General features: G+C 48.7%; 1 long non-coding RNA gene across 2 annotated transcripts; it reads right to left on the bottom strand.

The window, feature by feature from the left end:
- Positions 1 to 2,713: 2,713 nt before the first annotated feature.
- On the bottom strand, positions 2,714 to 10,177 carry LOC118257098 (uncharacterized). 2 transcript variants are annotated; one of them, XR_004781462.2, is made up of 2 exons: positions 9,807 to 10,177; positions 2,714 to 3,608 (listed from the first exon to the last, which is right to left on the bottom strand). It is a non-coding gene; the product is annotated as an uncharacterized LOC118257098 (long non-coding RNA). The 2 variants fall into 2 exon arrangements; XR_004781463.2 differs by having other exon boundaries at positions 2,714 to 3,369.
- Between the last annotated feature and the right edge of the window lie 8,389 nt (positions 10,178 to 18,566).

Here is an 18,566-nt window from a genome sequence, read left to right as displayed (position 1 = left end):
TTATATCCTTTAACACAATACAGATGGCCAGGGAGATGGAAAGTACTTTGTGCGCGAGTGTTATGGGTTTGCAATGATAATTTTAAAATGCATAATAATACTTTTAAAATGAGACTACATCAATCCTTTCATGCCAAAATTTAAGACTTGTATTCACTGAAGTGTAAATTACAGCCAAGGACTGACAACAAATTCCTTGGCTGTAAGAGACGGCCCCTCTGAAAGAAATGTAACAACAGAATAAGAGCAGAATAAGTAGCAAAGGCTTTTGTTTGGCTGTGTGCAGAAGCTTTCAAACAACTGGCTTCACAGTGATTTCAGCAAATGAAATTCACTTAACCTGATTCAGTCATCTTCCCCAAAACAAATGCTGACTTTTCTGGAAATCATAAACATCACCAAAGTGTTGAAATTTGAGAGCAGGTTTGTGGGACGCTTCTGTGTATCAGGAGTGAGCAAGCACGTGTATGAGCACTCTTGAATTAGAGAAGGGTCTAATTAGGAAACTGAAAATCTCATTTCTCTCTGTTCCACAAAATGACAGGGATCTCATACCACCACTATGGATGTCTCAGCGTGTGCCCTGTATAAGCAGGTCTGGACTGCAACAACTTGCTAAATATCTATTCAGCTAGAGGAAACTTCTAAAGAACAAGTCTCATGAGGATCAGCTGAGGGAGCTTGGGTGTTTAGCTTGGAGTTAGAAGTCTCAGGACAGATCTTACTGTATTTTACAATAACCTTAAAGGAGGTTGTAGTGAGGTGGGGACCAGGCTCTTCACCCAAGCACCAGAGGATAAGACAAGGGGAAATGGCCTCAAGTTGCACCAGGAGAGGTTTAGGTTGGATATTAGGGGAAAATTCTTTACTGAAAGGGTTGTGTGGCATTGGAAAAGGCTTCCCAGGGAAGTGGCTGAGTCACCATCCCTGGAGGTCTTCAAGAAACATATAGAAGTAGAACTTAGTAGCAAGGTTTAGTGGTAGACTTTAGTACTAGGTTAAAGGTTGGACTGTACGATCTTAGAGGTCTTCTCCAACCTGAATGATTCAGTGATTCTATGACGAGTCTTGAATTAACCTCATTTATCCATATAAAGTGTTTTATGTGTGAATTAAAAAAAAAAAAAAAGATGAGTGGAAACCTCATTGTCATCCTTTCTATAAATAATAATAGTAACCTCCTAAATAAGGCGGGGTTGGCAAGAAGGCCATCTTCATCTTTTTGAGAAAAGATGCCTGCACTCCCCAGAGACTCCCAGAGACTCCCCAGATTCCAGACACCTCCATTACAGAAAACCATAACCTCCCAAAAGCTTTTTTGACCCCAACACCATTTTGCAGTGGGAGCAATAACCCCAGTGGGATGAGGGGGACCCCAATGCCCTCCCCTTTTCCTGAGCAGCTGCCACCAGCAGGGACAGCTGGGGCATGCTGGCTGCATGAATTGGAGACCCCACCACAGAAATAAAAAAATAAAAATAATAAAATAAAATAATAATAAAAAAAAAACACTCCAGCATTTGAGACAACCAAAAAGATATGCTCCAATTTGCAAATTGTCCTGTTTTTGCTCCTGGGAGCTGCCGGCTTCAGGGCAAAGCTCTGGCAGTGCCATTGTATGCAGCCAAATTTGCATCTGCCACCTGGTTTTGCTGCATCTGCAACGAGCTTCCTGCACCAGGCATTGCAGCTCGATGGAGGTGTCCCACTGCCCAGCTCATGTTTTGGGGCTGATGGGCACAAATCAGAAACAAAGGCTGCTAGGAAAGCTGCTGCGCAGGGCTCCGTGCTCCTGTTTTCTGGAGTCACGGTGGGTAATTTAATAACAGCCTAGGCTGGAAGGGAGCCAAGAGGCACAGTGAAGCGAGACAGTCTCCATTTGGCTTATTAACTTCTTTCTTCATCCCAATGAGTTTTTCCCAAGAAAAAATAAAAAATAAAAAATCCTCTCCCTTATGGACCAGCATGGGGTAAGCAGATTGGAGGGCAGGCCAAGACCCACATGTCATGTTTCCTTTTGCTCAGAGAAACCCAAGCACCAGTGCTGGGGCTCCTTGGCCTCGTGCCCACAAGCACCAGCTGGCCCTAAGCTCTCCATAGGGACGTGTAGCTCTGGCCCCTCTCCTGCCTGCCTTTGGGAAGGGGAAATCAAGTACTACCTAAATAAAGCAAATGCTAATGGGTTAAAAGGGCTTAAATGGATTGTTTTCCTTTGCTTTCTATTTTGGTGCTCTTTTCTTGGAGAAACTGAGGATGCAGCAGCCTGGAGGTCTCCATCTGAGCAGTCTGCCCCCAGGTACTCAGACCTCATCTCATTAAAAGGGACCTGGGGAAAAGAAATAATAACTGCAGCAATCTAGATGGAAGATGTATGGAATCATCTAGAACACGGTGAAATAAACTTTACTTAAATCACTTGCCCAAAATTTCTGTAAGTTAATTAGATACTGGGTATCCTCTGCTCAAAGATAAATTCCCACAATGCCAAGCAAAGCACTGATGTTCATGACATCAACCCATGGGCATGAGCTGTCTGGGGATCTCTGGTATGCCCTATCAGCAGCTATAACCTTTGTACAAGAGATGATGTTTAGTGGTTGTATTTTCTGGCTGTTTCTGGAAAGCGAAAGGCATAATCCTCAACTCGGATATGACTGCTTCCAGCATAAACAAATCCAGGCCGGTTTTGGATTACAGATCTAGAGTCTGAAAGTGTCATCATGGAGGATGTTTATTTGACTGTTTCCAACTTTTTTTATTCTTTGGTTTGTTTTCAGTATCTACATTCATCTGAAGCAATACAATACAGTCTAATTCACCATTTTTTAAATACTTTTTTCAAGCTAAATGTCTGTCCCCTACCATTTCAGCGTTTTTTGCTTCAGAAGTTGAGAAACAACCAACTTACTTAGAAATAACTAGTTTCCATTTAGGACATGACATTCTTCCAAGTTGTAATAAAGCCTAAGTAAGTATTCTATATACAGCAACCAGCACTGAGAGCATCTGTTATCTTTGGCACAGGTAGTCACACATTATAGCTGCTGCAACAATAGTCCACATCCATCCTCAGGCTGGAAACATTTTCTTAAATGTGTTTACACATAGAGCATCTGACTTCAGTGTTTGGTTAGCTTCTCATCACTTAGGTGACGTTTCTCAGAGCGTGTAGGACAGTTGGATTCTATGAACTTGATTTCACATTGTACTGGCAGTTTCCCAGTGCTGTTGTGGGATTGCTGGTTGTGACGGCATATTGTCTTCTGACAGCATAGACTCCCCTGAGGATACGCAGGGACAGACTCATCATTCTGACTGCAAACATATCATGTGCAGATATCTCCATCTGAGCTACGCATCCAGGCTCCCCTTAAAAACAGTGGAGAGGAAACCAGCTCAATGCCATAAATTCAAGGTATAAGATGATGGAACAGAAATGATTGCAGGAGATATTTGGCTTCAGCTGGAGTCTGTCTGTGGGCACTGGGTAAGATCAGTCCCATTTTGCCAAGTGTGATGGCTCAAAAGCCCACGTGTGCTTACAGCCATTGACGCTCTAGGTGTCCTTGCTCCAAGACTGGATGTTGCTGGACATAGCTGAGTCTGGTCTGGGGCAGGACATTGTGGGAAATGTATTGTGAGAAAAGAAGAGTACATTTTCCATACAGACTGATTTACTTCTGGGTATTTTCGCTCCTGAGATACATGGGATATTGGAGTCCTTTCCTGGCCATGCTGCATAGGGCAGCCTGGGAATCCCCATGGCTGCTTCTCTGTGGGGGGCCTGAGGACTCATCTCCAGCCCCCAGAGAAACCCATTGCATGGTACACAAGCCAGCAAATAGGTAAAGCATCTGCTAGGTGACTCATCACACTTAACAGATAGAGGCACTCAGTGCATTTTCCTTCTGGCCTCTTGTTGCCAGCGGCTTCTCTTGTTGACGGGATGAAATTTTCCAGGTGGGAACAGTTTAGATAAGCACACAGTCCTGGAAGGCACTTATGGCGGAGGTGAATCACTACTGCCACTTCACAACACCCAGCCCTGAAGACCAGTGCAGGCCATCAAGTGTACCATCAGCCACCCAGGGGAGGCCTCGGGAGAAGCACTTCAGCTCCCCTTGCTTTGCTGCGCTCCCCACTTGGGAGAAAACCTCCATACTACAGATCCCCTAGCCAGAAGACCCTGGAAATCAGAGCTGAGAGCCATCTTTGAAATATGTAAGTGTTTTTTCCACCCTCCTCCCCCACGAAAAAAAGCAGCTTTCTCAAAATATCTACTACAAACCTCTATGTCTGCTCAGATCTGCTTTCACTAACAAACCTACAGGGAGTGAAGCACCAGAATAGGGAACAAGTTAATTCAGTGCGTGCCCTCCTCAGCCCAGCATTACGGCAGCGGATAAGTGTATTTTTGTCCTCTTCCTCTGAGATATTTTTAGCCGCTCAAGTGACTTGTGGCAGTTCCCTGAGGCCAGAGTGATTCATACAGTTTGGAAGAAGGGCTGCAGAGACAGAGCTGGAGCTCTCTTTGGGAAGGAGAGTCATCCCAATAAAATCAAGAGCTAGTTTCAAAGGCATACAGACTTTGAAAAATGGAGCAATATTTCCAGAATGAGTTTTTTTGGCTCTGGCTAAACTGGAGCTGTTGAATTTTCTGATTATTATATCATGGGGGGAGGGATTTACTTTTTCTGATGTTGGTGAAAGCGAGTGATTAATATCCCAGGCTGAGCACAGGCAGTGTGCAGTGTGAGACTGCACCATGGAAACACCCCCTCTCCCCAGTCATAAGCATCTTTTAACCTTGCTCTGGGCTTCATATGTCATTTTTGTCCTGCCTCCCTCCCCTGCAGTCCGTCCATACAGATCAGTACTCCTCCTCCAGACCTGTGACATGTCAGTGCCTATATAGGGCTTGCAGAGCTTTTTCAGGCTCTCCTTTGCAGCAAGTGGACTTTTCTAATATTTGTGAAGTTCCGATATCAAAGGTAGGTGGAGAACAGAACAGCTCTCCTGCTCCTCCAAATCTGTTTTCCCCTTTCCACAGGCACCCCCTGAGATCCTGTTCAAGAACTGCTTCCCTCTAGACTGATGAAAACCAAAGCAAGAATTTCACATTAATCCATGGGAGATGAGATGAGGTTGGTTCAGAAGAGAAGTCCTTCCTCTAGTCCTTCTTATTCCTGTACTTGGGAATGGGTAACTCCCCAGATGGACATAGGCCTCCCATTGAGCCCCTGCGAGGTGAGCTGAGTGTGAGCTGGAAGAGTATTTTGATGTTTTTCTGCTACCTGGAAGAACATTAGGAGAGAAGGTTGCCTGCCCAGCGTGTCACAGGAAGGGCCTTAGATAGCAAGACTGTCCAGCAACTCATTGCAAGAGAGAGCAACTAATGGGACCACAATGAAGAAAAGATCAGAGAGGGGAGCAGCAGCACAGGCAACAACCAGAACAAACTACCTTCAGCATCAGGAGTGCAGCTGACGACTGCTGCGAGATCTGAGGGCCATGGGAAGAGGGCCTCCTGGCAGGAAGCATCTACAGAAGGTGGATAAGATCTTGAAGCCAAAAGGAGGATGAGAAAGCAAGGAAAGGAGACCCTTGGCCAGCGTTTGCTGTTTGGCATAAGGGTCTGAAAGTTTTGTCTTTGGGATGCTCCTTGGGGCTGAAGCAGAAGCCCAGCTTCCAGCCTCAGTTCTCAGTTTCCTTGGTCATGTGGATTCTTCTGGACTCCAAACCTCCCTCAGCAGCAGTGCTTTGTGGCCAGATAATTCCTGGCTGCTCTTGTATGTACATTGTTAGAGACTGTAAGTGACCCAGCTACACAGGGCAGTTCTTGATCAATGGGTCCTTCACGAGGTATTTTTGCGATGGACAGGAGCCAGCGAGACCATGTGCCCAGAAGTCGATTATCATCTTTTGCCGTCACAGGCTGGGACACGACAGTCAAGCTCCAGAAGTTATTTACAGCAAACCAGCCAAGCCCTTTGGCAAAGCAGCTGGTGAACTCCACCGCCAAAGACTGAGTCCGGGATCTTTCTCCCCATGACCAGCACTGTAACAAAAAGAGTTTCTTTGAGCCTCATCTTGCCTGGGAATCAGCGTGAGCCCACCCTTGCTGTGCAGAGAAGAGGCAGGTCTAAGGTGTCCACACTCGCTTGGTCTGCTCCTGCTGCCAGCCCACACCACTGACTGCTCGTCTCAGCCATGAAAGGCAGGGTGGGATGACGATAACGTGGGGAGATAGTCCTGACTTCTGCAGCCAGAAGAAAAGGCTGGTACCTGACAAATTTAGCTGTCACCAAGGAAGGGCAGGCACTTGCTCTGTGTCTTTACTGCAAAGGTTTCTCCTCCACAGATCAGGAACACATGGAAAAAAAAATCTGTTTTTCAGGTTTTACCCCAGAATAGCAATGAGCAGTGAAAGGTGACCATGAACTAAGACAATATTGATCAAACCCTGGGGACGTGCCAAGCTCTGCAGAGGAGGCACATGGTGCTTAGCCACGTGTTATTAGGCACACAAACGTCTTCCAAGTGCAGCTGAGCCAGGACTAGAGAGTGAACCAGGCAGAGACCCTCCCCGAGGCCCAGGAGGAGCCACAAAGCAGGAAATGGAGCACATGGGAAAATTCAGCATAAAACCTCGCCACAGAGCTGTTCTGGGAGCGAGTTTCCCACTGGAGAGTGTGGTCACACTGGAACCAAAACTTTTCATAAAAGAAGGCCAAAATGAAATGTCTGATTTCTAATTTCATGTTTCTGCCAGGGCAGTTTCATTTGTAGTTCACAGGCTGTGCATTTCATTGATTTAAATTAATGGTTTAATAATAATGTCCTAATTCAAAAGTAATGCAGCATATTAAATTTGATGCTCTGGATAGATGCTAAACAGTCGTGTGATTATATTAATGTTTATATTCTGACGTTAACAGAAAGAAACACCTCAGTGTTACACAGTGGAAATCTGTTATCTGTTCTGGGGCAAATGCCGACATTTTGGGTTTTCCTTCAGATTTAGAACTTCACTCCGTCTTTCACTTATGCGCATTTTCTGCTGTACAGAAGAGAGTAACTGAGGTTGGAAGGGATCTCTGCAGGTCTCTAGTCCACCTCCCTGCTCCAAGCAGGGCTGTATCCAAAGATGGATGAAGAAAATCCACAAAGATGGGATTTCCACATCTGCAGGACACTCTTCCAACCTCCTCCCTACTCCCTGTGGCAGCTTGTGCAAGAGCTCTACAGAGAGCAAGCAAAGGGCACATTCAAGCAGCAGAGATCTGCTGGGAATGAGAGGAAGAGCTCATTTCCTGAAACATCAATGTCTTGTGCCAGCCTGGATGCTGCAGGAACATTCCCATGGGATGGCATGTATGGCATAGAAGCTGTAGGACGCTGACATCCCTTGGAGATGGTTGGAGCAAGGTGGGATACCCATAGCATCCAAAAGTGTTGGACACATCTGTCCAGGAGGTTGAATTGCTTCTTAATTGTCCTAATAAAGAGCAACTGAAAACATCTCTTTGCCTTCCTCCACTCACAGGTGGTCTCAGCCCCAAGAAGTCTCTGCACATGGATGGGATCCTGCACGCTTCTCCAGGGTGCAGTGGGCAGAATTTCGTGGTGATTTTTGGTGCTTATAGACCACTGAGATTTCTGAAGCTGTAATTACCATCAAGTACCATCCAAGTATTGATGGTATTTTTGAAGCCTGCTGCAGGAGGCATGAGAGCACTGTGAGCCAGGGCTATTACTCCAGGCCATCATCTTCAATCCGAAGGATTCAGGTGTCCAGTCTTGAAGAATTTCTCTCTTCTGGTTTAAACAGGGCTAGTCTGGTTCATCATCTATCTGCAGTTTCAGGGACAAGCTAATTAAAGCAAAATGCACTGGCATGCACTCTTGCCCACAAGATTCCTCTAGATAAAACAAAGTACAATGTGCCTGGGTTTAAAGCTTCAGGCTGAAAGACACAAAACAAGTCATCACGTTGCTACAGGTAGGCAATGCACAGCATCAGAAAAATTGGCAGTTTAGATGCATTTTGAAGGGAAAATAGCTAACTTTTATTTGTGCTCTTCTTGCTCTTGCAGAAAGATGCAGTGAAGAAAGATTTCTTACATTTATTTTCATTCATTGTGCCATGATTTTCCCTCCTTTCCTCTGATTGTTGTTTCTAAAGGGAAAATGGGTTAAAATCAAAATCATATCTTGGCTTAAAAAGAAACAATGAGACGGGGGACACTCCCGTCTACTGTCTACTCCCCAGCTTGGAGCCAAGCAGCTTTTCCGAACATCATGATTTATGTAAGGCAACAAGAAGCCCAAACCACAAACCAGTCTCCTGGAATAAATTGCGAAGAGGATGAAGAGTAAGTGTCATTTGGAGGCAGAGCAAGATGGGCTGCCAGCACTCGGAAAAGGCAGAAGATAGCAAAAATGGACCCAGAAATGCCATGGGCTGCCCACAACGGGTTGAGCACCCATCAGGGTGGTGGCCTCAGAGCTGCTGACAGGGCGGGGGGACCGTCCCCTCCTCTGGAAGACAGGCCAAGGCTGATCACAAACACCATTCAAGGGCATCATGTCAAGATTTGGAGCAAACACTGCTTGGCACAGTCCACAATCATAGCTAGAGTGCTTGCAGCTAGGGCTGGCAAGATCTGGTTGAAAATCAACATTTATTTTTGGCTGATGTTTATCGACAGTTATCATTTCTGATCAGGTTCAGCTTCTTCCTGCTTTTCCGAGCTCCCAGACCTCAGATCCACCCCTTTGCCTCTGCTCCAGAGACATATGGGATCGTTTTGGTCCATTTCACACCTCTTTTCTCACTCCAAATCCCTCTTTCTCCTTTATCTCAGCCCCTAGATTTCAGTGAAGGAAAGAGGCTGAAACTTGAAACAGTGGAAAAGAGGTAGAAATTTCACTGATGAAGTCCACAGCGTGAGATGTGCCCAGGGAAGCAGAGCAGCATAAAATCTGCATTTATTGTTTAGAAGTAAATGCTGCCAGCAGTCTGAGACATCATCTTCCTAAATACAGTACAAAGTATTGTTTGCATCCCCACGCATGCCCTACCTTTGCTCTTGCACCAAGCTCTGAGTTTAGAAAGCAGCAAACATCTCGCTCCCACCCCGAGTCTGCAGTGTATTAGCAGAACCACCACGGCCAGCCCTGCATCCTACTCTCCAGAATAAGAGATGCTCATCTCTGAGGCACTTGTCTTCTCCTCCACAGCCCAATAATTTTGAAGAAATAACACCTGTAAAGAGCAGGGGTTGAATTTGTAGTTCTGGTGTGTCAATGTCCTTTCCACTGTAATGTAATTTATTGCTTTATATTATTGTTATATATTGAATTATTATTATTGCCACTGTAATGTTTATATTATGAAAGCTAAGTAGTTTAGGTGTTTATTATCTCAGCTTTATCAGTAGTTGTTAGGCATGTTCTGGACCATTCATCAGGAAAAAAAATGGTAGAAGTGCCTATCTTGCTTGTGTAGAAAGCAGTCAGGGGCTATGTAAGAGGGGAATCATGATTTGCAATGATATAAAGTTTAGGAAAAACAACATACTACTGTTGAAATACATAAATGTTTAGAATTTGTTTATCAAATAAACCGTGGAATTATAGTCGTTCACTTTCAAAAGAAATAGAAAAGATTCCCACATCAAAAAAAAGTAATAATTCAGAATCATGGTAGGAAATATGCTGTGGATCATTAGTTAGCATCATGAAAAGCACTGTAATTATATAAGAATTACAAGTAGTTTCGCTGAGAGAGATTGATTACTTACTTGCACCAAGAGGAAATGATTTCATAATTCCTCCTCTGGATGTTTCCCAGATTTTAAGGCATTATGGTTTTCATTTAGTTTTAATTGGCAGAGGAGCGGTAAGTGAGCAAAGATGTACGAAAGGGGCTTTCTCCACACGTTAGCAGTTCTGTGCTTGGAAAGTCAGCTCCAGGCACTGCCGAGAGCACCGCACAGCTCTGAGCACACAGGGCTGAGCAACATCCTGGCCAGGCAGGCAGCTTGCTACGGCAGCCCAAACCCAGGATTACTCACATATCACCACTGGTGCCTTACAATATGCATCATTCAAGTTCTTTTCTGGGGATTTTTTTTTTTAATGGGAATTGAAGTATCCAGTGGAATCCTTGGCATTCATGCCTTTAAGTAATTTATGCCTCCATCTTTATGTGGAGAAAAAGGCACTGATGGGAGCACAAGCTGTGACATGGGAGCGTCAGCTTGATCCCTCATCAGAGATGCTGTTTCCAGTTTCGTGATGGCAGAGGAAGATTTGCCCTCATGATACATGGGATGCAGGAAGAAAACATGAAATTGCAGAACTATATTGCTGCTAAAATGGTCTCCTTGATTATAAAATAAAGGATTGGAGTAAGGTACTGGGAAGTCTGCAGTTTGACAAACACGCTGGAGTGGTACAAGATGCCTAAAACTGGGATCCTTACAGGAACTGGCTGCTTTGGCATCACGTCCCATGCTCCTGGGACGCCTCGCCAGTCCCCCCATTCCCTATGGGACAACACCTTCAGAAGCAGGGTTTGGGAACTGGGCTAGATATTTGTCACCTCCTCCTGCCTGGGGCCTATATTCACCCAGCCCTGTGGCCACCAGGACATCCACGGGCCACATAGGTCACACAGCATCACCTGTGCATTGCACAGGGTGCTCAACTGGAAGCAGTGACATGGAGCAAGAGGCTCCCTTCTCACTCCTGCACCTCTGAGCAGCCCCATGAAATGTGCCCAGCACCAGGCAGGATGAGGCCAAGCAGCAATAGGCTCCGTGCAGCACAGCAGGGACCCATGGGGACAACGGCAACAGCCTCAGCCCCACCGCCACCCACTTGTTGCTGCCACCCACCTGCTTACACCTGAGCTGAAGGACTTCCAAAAGCCTTTCACAGAAGGAATCCAACATCCTGAGCAAGACCAAAACATCCATCTGCTCTGCTCAGCACCACAGTGCAGCTGATGCCCACCAAGAGCTCCCATGGAAGCAGGGTGGTTGCAAAGTGGAAGTCAGGCCTGGTATGTGCCTCTCTGCTCTGGCCTGCTGGGGCTGCAGGAGAGGCTCAGTCCCTGGTTTTTGCGTCTGCTGTGCCCAGAAAGATGCAATGACTCACAGTCTAGCAGCCAGCTGGGAAATTACCATCAACACAAGCCAGGGTTATGGTGTAAGCAAGCAAGCATCTATTATTCCCAAGAGTCAAATAGGAGCAACACATTCACAAACGGTATAAAAGAAATAGCAGAAATTAAAGGAAAACAGGCTTGGCTCTGCCAAGATGAGCCAAAGGTTTCTTTCATTCTCCTCTGGGCTGCTGTGCACCAGCACATGGCCAGGGCTCCTGTGCAGACTTTCTGCTTTCACGCTTGTGGATGCTGAGCAGGATTAAGATTGTTTGCCTTTATATAAAGTCCCTTTTCTGAGATGAGTGAATAAAGACTTAGGAAATGTCTTCCCACATCCCCTAGGGATAACTTGTTTCCATGATTAATTAGGAGATGTTTCAAGCACTGCTCCCTGCCTTCAGGCATCCAGCTATGCTTCACTAGACACATCAACAAGCTGGCTGGAAACATCCGTCTCCACCTGAGTGACCACGTTCATGCTCCACTTCCAGCCTTTCCCCACCTTTCACACACAAAAATTGTAACTCAGCAACCACACTTTGTGCACTCCTGCTGATAGGACTAAACCTGAGAGCTCCTACAGCTTTGTCTGGAAGTCAGCCCTGAAAGCACTTGCTCGCTCTGGGGACCTGGGGTGACAGCTCTGACTCTTAGCCCCCCTCTGGCGGGTGCCATGGTGCTGGTACTTCATTATTTCAGGGCAATGGCATTTCACTGTGCATCCAGTTAGCCAGGACTGCAGGGCTCCCAGGGCCACCTCTTCCCCCAGTCCTGAGCAGGAGATGAATTAACCCTGTGGGAGCACCTGGGACCAGCAGCGTAGCATTAAAGGCTCCAGCCTCCTTTCCAGTCCAAAGATGACATCCATCATCACCCCCCCCCCCCCCCCACAGTGAATTCCTCAGGCTGTGCACATGCTGAGGGAAGAAATATTTCCTCTTGTGTGTTTTAAATTTATTGCCCATTCATTCCAGGAGAGCCCTTCTGCTCCTGCCAGAAGCAGGATGGACCAAGCCACCTCCAGACTCTGACCTGCCTCGATAACAACTTCTCCAGCTTTCCCTGTTGTCAAACAAAGGACACTGTATGGCAGCACCCACAGCCCAGCAACCCAGAGTGGGGGTCAAGTGCTTGGACTTGGGAACCAAGTTCTGTTTGAGACATGTTAGAGTACCTAAACAGCCATGACCCAGCCCGGGGCTCCTGCAGTCCTGATCTAAAGATGGAAGTCAGGTAGGACAAGCCAGGCCATCTCTGAAGGCACTAGATGCCAGCGTCCATGTACATGAACCACAAGCTGAGCCCCATCTAATGGCAGGAAGGGCAGAAACATAGACCCCAGCCTGGACACAGCTCCCCAGATGATCATTGTCAAGATCTGTACCTAATGTAGGCAGACCAGATGTAGAGTGATCATCAAGGAGCTGCTGAAGCCTCGCTATGCAGGAGCCCAGCCTCTGCAACCATTGATCCCTCCTGACCCATGGGCTGCAGGAGGAGCAGGCGATGTGGCATTCAGATCCCAGGGAAGACCCTGCCCTGTGAAGGCAGCCACCTCAGGCACAGGGAGCAGTGCCCGAGCCATTCGCCTTAACTGCAGGGTGTCTGATCTCCGGTAGCTCTATCGCCATCCCAGGTCTCACCCTGGACGTTTTCCTTTCTGCAGAAGTGGCCTCTCGCCAGGGCCTCCGAGGAAGGAGCACATTACTCTGCTCCCCCAAGGACAGAGCAGGGGTGGTTTTCCTATCCCGACCTTACTTCCCACCTGTTATTTTCCATTTCACAGTGCAGCTTCCTCCCCAGCCTGGTGTGAAGGTCAACTGGCAAGGTAGAAAGCAGCACAGAAATATCCACCAGGTAAAACAGCCTGGTGCAGGGGCACCTCCAGGCACAAATATCCCTGGCTGAGGGCAAAACATGGCAAAAGCAGGCTGCCCCTATCCTGATGGCCACAGATCACCTCACAACTGACAGAAGATAGCTTAGTACGGCCTATTTTGGCCATCAAACCAACCAGAAACCTCCAGGAAGGAGAACGGCCAAAATCAGAGCCCCAAGGGTGGGGATGAGCTGGACTTCCCCCGGCTCACACCCAGCACCAGGTTCAGATCAGGGGACACTGGAGCTGGAACCTGGAGGAAAGACCGTCCCAGAGAAGCACCCCAACCTCTGAGGGGAAACATCTGCTCTTCTGGGGACAAGCAGCCATGAGACAGGTGCTGTGGACCCCTGGGCTCAGACCCCTTGCACCAAGGCAACATCACCAGCCATGTCCCTGAAAGCCATCAAGCCATTCATCATCCCTTCCAGAGAAAAGCAGTCCAACAAACAAAAAACTCCCTTCCCTCCAGAGCTAACCTATCAGCCCTGGGCCCAACAGGGATATTTCTGTGGATTTTACTGGTAGGGTCAGATCTGGGTTCAGCTGGAACTTGGACAACAGCGTGATGGTGCTGGGACCCGCTGAGCCGGTATAGAACAATGACAGGATCTCTTTGTCTGCTGGAGCATTGCTGGAATCAAAGGATGTTTACCCAGCTTGTGGGGGATCACTTGATTGGAAAGTACATCCCCAGAGCTCCAGTCATGCTTGTCTGCCTGCCAGCTCTCCCCACCTCCTCCAGAGCCAGAGCCCTGACCACATCTAAGCCTCCCAGAATAGTGCAAGACTAAGCAGATTCATACAGATAACAGCTCAGGCAATACTTTAATTTTCTTTTCGGCTCTTTTGTTCCTCCAGCCACTGTGGCGGACCCCAGCTTTCAGTGGAGATGTCATACAGACATCTCGTGGAAGGAGGTCACCACTGGAGGAGCAGTCACTCACCCAAAACTGTTCATAACAGGAGCAGGTTTACCAGCACACAGAAAATGCTGGGAGAAGTTGGATGGCACAGCTGGGGACTCGTGAGAGGTGGTCGCATGCTGCCACATGGCGTATCTGAGAATCCAGGGTCAACCTGTTCCTCCAGCAAAGAGGCCAAGTCTATGTTAAATCAGCTTGACCATGAGCCCATACAGCCCAAACACCCACTGCTCCATTTCTGACTTGTAAATAATAGCAAAACCTGCTTTTATCATCCTGTCAGTCTGCCTTTCTTGCTCCAAGGTGCACACTTTCCCAGGAAAGTCATCTCTCCTGACACCACTGCTGAATGGAGGTTGCAAGGAAGGGGCTGGTTGCTGCGATGTGTTGTTGCTGCTGAAGGAGATTTTACATACGTCCTTCTGACTGCAATGGTCTGCTGTCACAGCAATCAAAATGAATTGGAAAGCTCCACATGGCAGAGTAAATTGGGCTGTATATCAGACAAAAGGTTAATGCATCTATGAGAAGACCATGCTTTGCAATTTAATAGCCCCTTTCATCTGCAGAGCTCAGAGTACTTGAAAGTGTTTATAAATAAGTCTGCCACATCTCTCCAGAGAAGACTTAATTCTTTTTTAAGGTTGGCCAACTGCACAGGAGAGAGTTGAGAAACTCAGCAGAGATCTGAGCGTGATGCTGGGAGCGGAGACCCCATCTCCTGTTGCTCCGGCCCCTGTGGCAGAGCCAGTGCCCCATGTCACCTCATCGCAAGACTGGGGACTGAAAAAAAAGGCATCTCCCAAGGACTTTCATGAGGACCACACAGCCTGGTTCTAGAAGGTATATTCCTCACCTTAAAGTACGTTTATGGGATTTATGGGATATCCTTTTCTCATGTTTTCTGCATGACCCATTCCCAGTGAACCAGCCTCCCTCGTGGAGCAGCACAGAAAACAAAACCACAGGGTACCCAGAAGTCTCCAGACAACCATGGCCAGCAAGCACAGAGACAAGGTGATTTTGCCTGCTCTGAGCATGGCTGCGCTCCTGTTTTCCAGGACACTGCCTGATTCGACAGAAATGCCAGGAAATAATTTTTAGCTGCCCCAGCATTTAAGGGCACAACAAGCGTGGGAGCTGCAGGGCCCCATGGGAGGCAGCAGTGTGGGATGTCCTGTGCTGGGCCAGCCTTCTCCTGGACGCGTCCCTGTGCCACCCGCAGCAGGCGCCCAGATGCCTTTGGCTGCTCTCACTGCAGAGAAAATCTCCCAAATCACGGCCCAGGGGCTGCAGAAGACACAGGTCCCTCCTGCCCTGCAGGACTCCAAAAGCAACCAGGGCGGGATGGTGCAGCCCCAGCTGGTAGACGGGCTCGGGGAAGTGCTGACTTTGTCTCCTAAGGACGTTGGGGTGTAGGTAGAAAGCAAGAAGGGAGAAACTGCTGCTTTTCCCACCCCTGGGACCAGCCAGGGATCAAACCAGGACATGCACATTGATTTGAAATCCCAAAAGCAAGCTGCAGAGACCTGACCTGACACCCTTCCACACCTCACACCAGCTGGTGGTCCAGGACCCCAGCACGGTGTGCCATCACCAGAGGGCACCCCCAGCTCCTTTTGCCACTGCCCACACCACTGCTGTAGAGCTGTGCTCAAGGAAACATCAGCAGGAAAGGCTGCAGATTCCAGCTCCCTTGCCCACACGTTGTGAGACCCTTGGTTTAGAGGGACTAAGAGAGCCCTGCCAGGCCCCACCAGTCAAGTCCAGGGTGCCCACACCCGCCACATGCAACACTCAAGGGGCAGCAGAGAGGGGGTATGCATTCTGCAGCCTCCAAAAAAAAAACCACCATCCCTCACCAGGCTTGGCTGTTGGGCCCTTCCTGCATTTCAGGTCCTTCTGCCTCCCACCACAGGTTGCTACAAGACATCCCAAGGGGCAAGCATCCAGATGTGGCCCCAGGTCTGGGCAGGGAGCCAGGTCTGGCCAAGCCAGGAAAGAGGCTCCAAAGGGCTCTCCAAACCTACAACCACGCCTGAAGGAAGTATGGGATGGCTGAGCCCCTCCAGAGGGGCTGGACATCCCCTCATGGAAAAGACTAGGCAGTGGTGGGTGGGTGGGCTCCAACCCACCAGTGTCCACAGCTCTGCCTTCTCCCAGCTGGCCACAGAGGCAGCACCAGCAGATGGGAACAGACCCCGGGACAGCAACTGGTGGAGAGGAAACAACCTCCCATCCCGGCAGCCTTTCCTGCCCTTCCCAGAATAGCTCTGTTGTTCTGCACCCCTTTCTCTGCTTAGTCAGCTGAGCTCCCATTAGCTCCTTTTTTGCAGCCTCGTTAGTGCAGGGGATAAATGGACTAATTGTTTCCCCTTCGCCTTGAATGAAGGGGTATTTTGTTTATTAAGAAGTTATACTGTTAATAAGGATCTTCTCATAGCCAAAAATAACCAAGGCCACAATTTTTTCCTCCCTGCCTCCTTATCTGTGCTGGAGGACTCACAAGGAGAGCCGCGGCCAGAGCATATGCAGCTCCTTGCTAAAAATATGCCTTGGGGCAAGGAAAAAAAAAATGAGACATTGCAAGAGTAGCAAAGGGCATTAGCAAAGTTCTCAGACATGCAGTATCAAAAGACCACGTTTCAAGAGCATCTCCAGATGTTTGCTAAGGATGTCATGTCCAGGGTGGTGTGTCTATGGGGGAGAAGACCCTCTGCTCAGAAGGGCAGTCTCACCCCCCACACCTGGCAGCACATTTTGGCTCCCCCAAGGACAGTCACTTCAGGTTTCCCATGCAGAGCCCTGCCTTCATCTGCCTCTGGGTGGGTCCTGGTGTTTTGGGGAATGCTCAGCTCTCCCTGCAGAGGTGGAGAACAGCCCAACCAAACCTAGCCGTGTGGCAGTAACAGCCTCCAGCCAAGCAGCCACCAGCTGCTCTGGTTCAGTTGGCCATCCCAATGCACTCAGACAAAGCACCTGTGCCTCCCAAACAGCCCAAGTATCTTTTCTGCTGCTTGGATGCAGGATGGACCTTGGGAGACCAAACTGCCTGTGCAGGACACATGGCCACCCTCCTTGTAACCACCTCCTCCATCTGTCACAGTGCTCAGACCCTGGGGTCCTCACCACTCCCCAGAGAACCTCCAAGCATAAGGTCCAACATCTCCTAACCACAGGAGGGCCTTCAGCCCTCACAGTACCAGTGCAGGGAGCCAACCCTGCTCCATACCTGGTGCTAGGGAGACCAAGGAACCAGGTCAGCATTAGCCGTGTCCAGGAAGGTCTCAGAGGTTCCCTTCAATACCTCTCCAGTTCAAGGAGATGCACACTACAACTGTGTGAACCTACAAACAGTGCCCGCTACAACTCTGGCCTCACATCAACAGCTCCTAACTCTCCCTCTTTCCCCAGCTCTTCCTTTATACTGTTTAGCTGCATGTAATTGAAGGTCATCACTTCACATGGCCAGAAGTCTCTGAATTGCTCCAAACCCTGTCGTGGTGGGCAGAGGTTGCCCCAGGTCACTATGCTAGTGCTGCTCTGACCTGGCCAGACCCCAAGACTGAGGGGCGAACCCTTCACGGTGACCTGGGAGACCAGGGGTGAAACTTCCTTCCCCAGAACAGCTCCACCAGGGCATCCTGGCCCCTCTTCTGCAGGGACAGGCTCTCACCAAGCCTCCACATCCCACGGCCACCCATAATGGCCAGCTTCAGCCCCTCTGGGCAGCCCTGGCTCCAGGAACATCTCCCATGGGCATGCAGCTGGGGCTTTACTGCGGGAGCGTTGCACGGGCCAGGCTGGGGGAAACTGCATCGAAGTACACAGCAGCTTTGGAACCACCTTGTGTTCCTTTTCCAAGAGCCTGATTTTTGCTTTCTGGCCCAAGCACCGCTCATTTTTCTACAGCAATGAAGATAAATGGTGATAAATCTTCCACACTCATTTCACAGAGCCAAGAGTGATCTCAGCCCTGAAGCATTTCAGTATCCTGCAGTCTGTGCTACACCCTAAGGCCCTGATCCAGCAAACAGCATACGGGGGTCCGTAGCCTCAAACACATAAGCACCTCCTTTAAGGAGGTGAGCAGCCCCTCTGAACTCAATGGTACCTCTGTGCTCAAGAGTTTTGCTGGATCAGCTCCTAAATAAGCAGCCTGCATGCATGTGAAAGCGCTGCCAGCACCAAAGCCCCATGCACCACCCCTGCAGGACCACTCGCGGGGACCCAGGTGTTCCCTCTGTGGCTGCCACTAGCAGCAGGGTGGGACCCAGCCTGCACAGCCTCCTGCGTGGAGGCCTGCTTGCTCAGCAGGTCAAGGGCACCTACCATCTCCTCACTTTCCCCTTTGGCAAACACATGAGGTATTTGGGATGAGTGTGACTCCCTGCCTTCTTCTAACAAGACCTCTTTCCCACCAAGCAGCCCATCCTCTGGGGATGCAAAGGCCTTTCTCATCTCAATGAGCAGGTATGAGGGGTGGAAGCCACATTTTCCAGGCAGCAACAGGCCCAGCTGCTTGGTAGTTTTCAACCACCAGTATTTTTCCAGCACCTTTCAATGCTACCACAGCACAGGAGGT

Source organism: Cygnus atratus, chromosome 19 (genome assembly GCF_013377495.2).
Source record: "Cygnus atratus isolate AKBS03 ecotype Queensland, Australia chromosome 19, CAtr_DNAZoo_HiC_assembly, whole genome shotgun sequence".
Lineage (NCBI taxonomy): Eukaryota > Metazoa > Chordata > Aves > Anseriformes > Anatidae > Cygnus > Cygnus atratus.
This window is presented reverse-complemented; position numbering and strand designations above follow the sequence as displayed.